Source organism: Triturus cristatus, chromosome 2_1 (genome assembly GCF_964204655.1).
Source record: "Triturus cristatus chromosome 2_1, aTriCri1.1, whole genome shotgun sequence".
NCBI lineage: Eukaryota > Metazoa > Chordata > Amphibia > Caudata > Salamandridae > Triturus > Triturus cristatus.
The window spans coordinates 611,623,732-611,630,298 of record NC_140581.1 but is presented as its reverse complement, the minus strand read 5'-3'; positions in this window follow the sequence as shown (position 1 = coordinate 611,630,298).

The window sequence follows — 6,567 nt, the reverse complement described above, 5'->3', positions numbered from 1 at the left end:
TTGAAGTACCCAATAAGTTAAGAGCATGTATTGTACTAATTATTTCTTGTGCCTTTATGTTATGGGGGAGGGGTGATGCAGTAGTAGTTTCATACGGTATTTCATTGATTTGTGTTCCACGTTCAGAACGATTCATGTAGATGACGCTTGGAACCTGCAGGTAGTGTCTGTGCCTTTCCTGTGGCATCCGGACGTTCATGCAATTGTGGGCTCTACATATTGGAATAAAGAAGTATTTACTCATACTGGTCTATATTTCCTATATTATCTGTTTCCTTCCTCACCGCTCCCACGTCACTCTATTTAAAAATAAAAAGGTCATCTATACATGCCTGGAGGCATCAGCGCTTTGTTTTCCTCGAACAGACACTCAAATGCTAGCAAGGTGTGGCAAATATGTAAGAAACCTGGAAGATCTACTTTTCCCTCACCCAGCCGTTTCCAAATCTGCTATTGTTGTTCAAAAATTGATAACTGATTCAAGGTGTGCCTTAGAGTTTTATTGATACACTAAATCCTTTTAAATGGGGTTGCCTTTTTTTTTTCCTTTTACACCCTGCATTTTCTATCTTCTTTACAGTCTGTCCACAGGGTTTTGGGATGCCACCAACGCCTACGCTGCTAAACTACTCTCCGCACTAATCTATTTCCATCAAAGCTCATATTATTCATTTATGCAAGAATCCATTTTGTAAAAGCTAGATGCTTGCCGTTGGTCGAGCAATTCCCGGACATAACGGGGCAGCCTGGCCATCGTAGAAGTAATGGCAGGCTACCACGCTCTCTGGGCCCCTAATCGATAACTCCTTAACACGGCCAAGGGAATCCAGTCCTCACTGAACAGGTGCTGCCCTCGATCTGGCCCTACTTGACCTTCAGCCCCGGCTGCGCACTTGGAACTCCCAGTCACAAACTTGTACTTGCAATTCTCTTCCCCCTAGGGGCTGACCCGACACGGTCCAAACCTTGTCACCAACATTTTGACAAGAAAAAGATTAACAATAGCTGCTGGTGTAACTTACGTTTTAACTTCGATCCAATGGTTTTATATTTTAGTAGGGATATTTCATAAGACTGTTTTTTTTATGAGTAATGATTTTATCCTAATACATGTGAAGCCCAGTACTACTAATGCACTTATGGTTGTATCGTTGGTGCTATCATTGCAATGGTTTTAGGAAACTGTGCAAGAAATACATTTTTTTTAAAAAACACACTCTACAATGTAAATCTCATTAAGAACATCGTGTGGAAAGGTGTTCTGGGGTCCGCGTAGGAAGCAGTGAATTATTCAGCATTTAGGACTATTAAATGACGATTCTACATTGCAGAATGCTTTAGGTCATGTCTTTCTCAACTAAATGGTTACTTACCAGTAGGAGTAGTTTTGCAGCTTGAAGAGTTTTCTGGATTCACATGCTGTGCATTATTCCGCCATCTAGTGGTTGGGTCCGGAATTGTCTCTTTTCTTGTTTTGGTCGCTGTCGACCCCCATTTGGTGCCAGGTACGTTCCCTGTGTGATGTCTGACGGTATCCTGGAGGTCGACGTGCATGGTAGCCATCTTCGGACTCTTTTTTCTGTGTTACTTGGTTTTGAAATCCTTCTGATGGCCCTTAATAAACATTTTTCCTTCCCACCTTTTTGTTGCCTTTGCAGGGGTAGGCTGGGTGGGTCGCATGTGAATCCAGAAAACTCTTCAAGCTGTAAAACTACTCCTACTAGCAAGTAACCATTTGGTTTTGCAGTGTGAATCCTTTTCTGGATTCATATGCTGTGCATTAGATTATGTAGCAGTTTCTCCCGTCCTGGGGAGGCGGTGGTGCAAGGATGTTTTTGCAAACAGGTGTTGTAGCACTTTCTATCCAATTTGAGCTTCCTTATTCATTTGTATGTCCACAAAGTAATGTCTTGTGAAGGTGTGTGGTGATGCCCATGTTGCTGCTGCGCATATGGCATCGATGGGCACATTGGCCATAAATGCTAGCGTTGCTCCTTTCTTTGTAGTGGAGTGCGCTGTAGGTTGCATTGTTTGTTCCTTCTTGGCCTTTTTGTAACATAGTTGAATAGCTTGTACTATCCATCTTGCAATTGTTGCCTTTGTGATTGCAGATCCTGTGTTGGTGTGCGAGTAAGCCACAAACAATTGTTTTGTTTTCCTTATTCCTTCTGTTTTTTGCAGATAGTATAGTAGCACCCTCCTTACATCCAATGTACGGAGGCTTTTTTCTGCTTTAGTTGATGTATTTTTAAAGAACACTGGTAGCAGGATGTTCTGATTTAAGTGATATTGAGATACCACCTTTGGTAGAAACTGTGGGTTGGTCTTTAAGATTACCTTATCCTTGTGGATTTGCAAGTAGGGTTCCTGTATTGTTAAAGCTTGTAATGATGTAATCGCTATGAGGAAGGCTGTCTTTAGGGTGATATGCTTAATGTCAGCTTTGTGCATGGGCTCAAAAGGTCCTTTCATTAGTTGGGAAAGTACAGTATTTAAGCTCCATGTTGGTACTGGTGCGGCTCTTGGTGGAGCCATCCTTTTTTCTCCCTCTAAGATTCTTTTTATGACTGATCTTGTGAAAAAACTCTTGCATGATTCTCCTCTTGTGTATGCCACTATGGCACCCAGGTGCCCCTTTAGGCTTGAGAAATGTATGCCGCTGTCCAAGAGGTAAGTTAGATATGTGATAACTGTTTCTTGTGTTTTTATGGTACTGGTGTTGTTAGTAATGCACCATGTGGTATATCGCTTCCAGTTTGCTGTATAGCATTTTCTTGTGGATTGCTTTCTTGCCTCTTTGAGTATCTCCATGTTTCGTGGTGGTAGATTGAGATGACCAAATTCTATGTATTCAGGCACCAGGCTGTTAGTTGTAGCGTTGCTGGCTCTGGGTGACAGATCTGACCCTGTTGTAATGTCATTAGGACCTTTTCGGGCTTGATCCTGATCATTTGTCCCTTGGATAGTTCCAGTAGAGTTGAGTACCAGGTTTGTCTGGGGCGATGAGAATCAGGTTTGTCCCTGGTTCTTTTGCCCTTTGCAGTACCCTTTGTATTAGGGGTATTGGTGGAAAGGGTAAACAAATGTCTGAGACCAGTTTAGTGAAAGCGCATTTCCGTTTGACAGGTGGTGTGGAAACCTCGAGGCAAAGTGTTGGCATTTTTTGTTCTGTACTGTTGCAAATAGGTCCAACACTGGTGTTCCCCAGATGTTGAACAGGTACTGGATTGTGTGTTTCAGTTCCCATTTGTGAGAGCAGTTGTTCGGTCTGCTGTTATGTTGTCTACTCCTGCTAGATGTACAGTTTGCAGATGTATGTCCTGCAGTATTGCCCAATGCCATAATTTCCTATGCGAATTTGCTCAGAGGAAAGGACTTTGTTCCACCTTGCTTATTGAGGTAGAACATTGTGGTAGTATTGTCTGTTTGTATCAGGATTGTTCTCTTCTGAATATCTTTCAAGAATGCCTTTATTGCCAGAAGAACAGTTCAACTTCAGGTAGTTGATGTGTTTCGAGGAATCCTCTTCGCTCCATTGTCTATGTATTTTTACACTGTTTAGATGTGCCCCCCGTCCGTTAAGGAATGCATCTGTTGCGATTGTCACAGATGAAGTTGGATCCCTGAAAGGTCTCCCCTGTGCTATTTTGTAGGATGCCCACCATTTTGTCTGTGTTTGCACCCCTTGTGTAACCACCACTAGATCCTCCAAACACCCTGTGGCTTGCGACCAGCTGTTGGTGAGCCATTCCTGGAATGGGCGCATGTGTAGGCAAGCGTGGGGCATGAGTGGGATGCATGATGCCATCATGCCCATTAGTTTCATCACCTTCCTCACTGTCAGAGAATGTCCCTTGTGGTAGAGGGCTGTTTCATTGTGGATGTCTTGTATCCTCTCCTGTGTGGGATAAGCCTTTGTGTCTTTTGTATTGAGTCTTGCTCCTAGAAATCTCTTTTCTCTTTCCGGGGTGATTGAGGATTTCTTGTGGTTTATTGAGAAACCCAGATTTTCCAGTGTCTGAATTGTCTTCTGGACGTGAAGGAGGCATATTTGTTTTGTGCGTCCCCCTTATTAGCCAATCGTCCAAGTAGGGGTTTACGTGGACATTCTCTTAGATGTGCAGCCACCGCTGATAAGAACTTGGTGAACACCCGTGGAGCTGATTTTATTCCCAACGGGTAGTGTGTTTCGTTGTGTAGGAACCGTAGGTATTTTCTGTGTCCTTTGTTCACTGGGATGTGCAGATAAGCATCATTGAGGTCTAGTGTCACCAAGAAATCTCTTTGGATTTGTGGTATTATTTCTTGAAGTGTGCACATTTTGAAGTGTTGAGTCCGTATGAATTTGTTTATGAATTATAAGTCCATGATTGGCCTTAGGGTTAGGTCTTGTTTTGGTATCAGGAAGTAGTTTCCTGCGTGCCAGTCTGGTCTTGGTACTCTCTCTAATACCCGTTTTTGGTACAGTTCTTTGATATCTGTGTTCAGCAGAGTCTGTTCTGAATGTGATACTCTTTGTTTTTGGGGGATTTGCAGGAGGCGTGTTTGTTCGCTCTAAGCAATATTCATGTTGTATCAAATTCAGTATCCATTTGTCTGTTGTGATCCCTTTCCACCGATTGTGGTAAAAGGATAATCTTCCCCCCCCCATTGGTGTCTTGTGTGGGTCCCTTCTTGTGTTGGAGTCAGTTTGAGACATTTCCCTTCCCTCTGGAGGTTTGGCCTCTTCCTCTCCCGTTACCTCACACTCGAAAGTGCAGTTTCTGTAGCTGCCATCCCTGGTAGCTAGATTGCTGACTTGTTTGCTAGTTCGGGTTCTGTCCCTGGCTTTTTTGGGGTGGCTGTTGGCCTTGGCTGAAGCGGTGTCTTCCGGTGGTCTTTGTTAGAGAAGCCTCCTCTTTTGAAAGAACCTCTTTGTTGCAGGGCCCCCATTGTCCTTACTGACTCGTCGTCCTTTTTGATTTGTTGTAGTGATTCATCCACTTCCTTTCCAAATATCTCCTGTCCATTAAAGGGTCTATTTATTATTGATGTCTAAACTTCTTGCTTGAATCCAGATATCCTGAGCCAGGCATGTCTTCGGAGTATGGTTCCTGTGCACATTTGCCTGCTTGCGGTATCTGCTGAGTCTAGTGCAGATTTTAGGCGTGTGTGGACTATGTTTTTTCCCCTCTTGGATTACTGTCTTTGCTCTCTTCCTGTTATCCTCTGGGAGTTTGTTGATAAACTCGTCCATTTCGTCCCTCTGTTGGTGGCCATATCTGTTGAGCAAGGCATTTGAGTTGGCACTGCGTCGCTGCCTCCTTTTCTATTCTCCTCACCACTAGGTCCATCCTTTTGCTCTCCTTCTCTGGAGGAGGTCCTGTATTGGAGATCGCATTTGCTCTCCTCCAAGCCGTGGTTACAATGATTTAATCAGCTGTGACGTTTCCCTGTATGTATTTAGGGTTTTTTGTCAAAGCTTTGTATTTCTTCTCGACTCTAGGAGTGATCCCCCTTGATGGAAGCTGGTTCTTTGAATGCCTCCTTGCCTTGGTCCAAAATACTTGGGAGCATGGGGAGGTATTGTATGCCTCTTGTTGTAGGTGCCAGAGTTTCCAGCAGGTAAGAGGTGTCCCCTTTTTCTTCCTCTAGGGGCAACCCAAACTGGTTTGCTGCCCTCTTCACCACTTTGTTGTAGAAAGTGATGTCATCTGGGGGGATGCTTTCGAGGGATAGCTGCAGATTTCTTCCTCTGTACTCTCGGTGTCGAGATCGTTCCAGTCATCTTCGAAGTTTTCTTCATTCTCGTTATCCTCCAGTAAGTTTCCGTATTGCTCGGGGCCTTCGCTTCGAGGTTCCGGTGTTGGTGGAGAGTTGAAGATGGTCTCTTCCTACTCTTCAGCCTCAACGTTCTGCGTCCAGTGCTTTAGGTATTCAAAAATCCTTTAAAGATTCGTCGAACTTCCTCTTTCTTTGTAAGAGAGCAGCCATTTCTTCCTCAAGCCTTCTCCTTTTGTTTTGAACTTAGAGGGCCCTTTCGGCGTCTGAGTCCGGGGACTTTCTCTTCTTTTCGGCATCAACGGCTGTTTTCGGTGTCGCACCTTTTTTCGCAGGCTAGGTGTTGACCCTGGTTTTCGATGGCTTGTACGATTTTCCCTCATCGGAGACCTTTGGATGGGTCCCGTGGGTTTCTTTCGATCGCAGCTGACTTTCGATCGCCTTTTTGTTAGACATCGAGGCTGCCTTTGCCGGCTTTGGATCGCGGCCCTTCGGTTCCGACGGATCTCTGTTTCTTACCTTCTCCGTCTTCTTTTTCGACTCGTTCACCTTCTTATCGGCATATCTCTTTTTGACATCCCTTTCTATGAGTTAGACGTCCGAACCTTGGTGTGCCGATTCTGCTGAAGCTGCAAGCTCCTCCTCGTCACTGGAGAACCCCATTTCGCTCATGGTAGGTTTCTTTGAAGCCTGCGACATCATGGTGTAGTGGGTCTCTGGTTTCAGAGTGTCTTCGGCAGGAACGCTGAATAGGCCCCACAATCTTCGTCTGGGTGATCTAACAGCAGGCAGAGGTTGCACACGGTG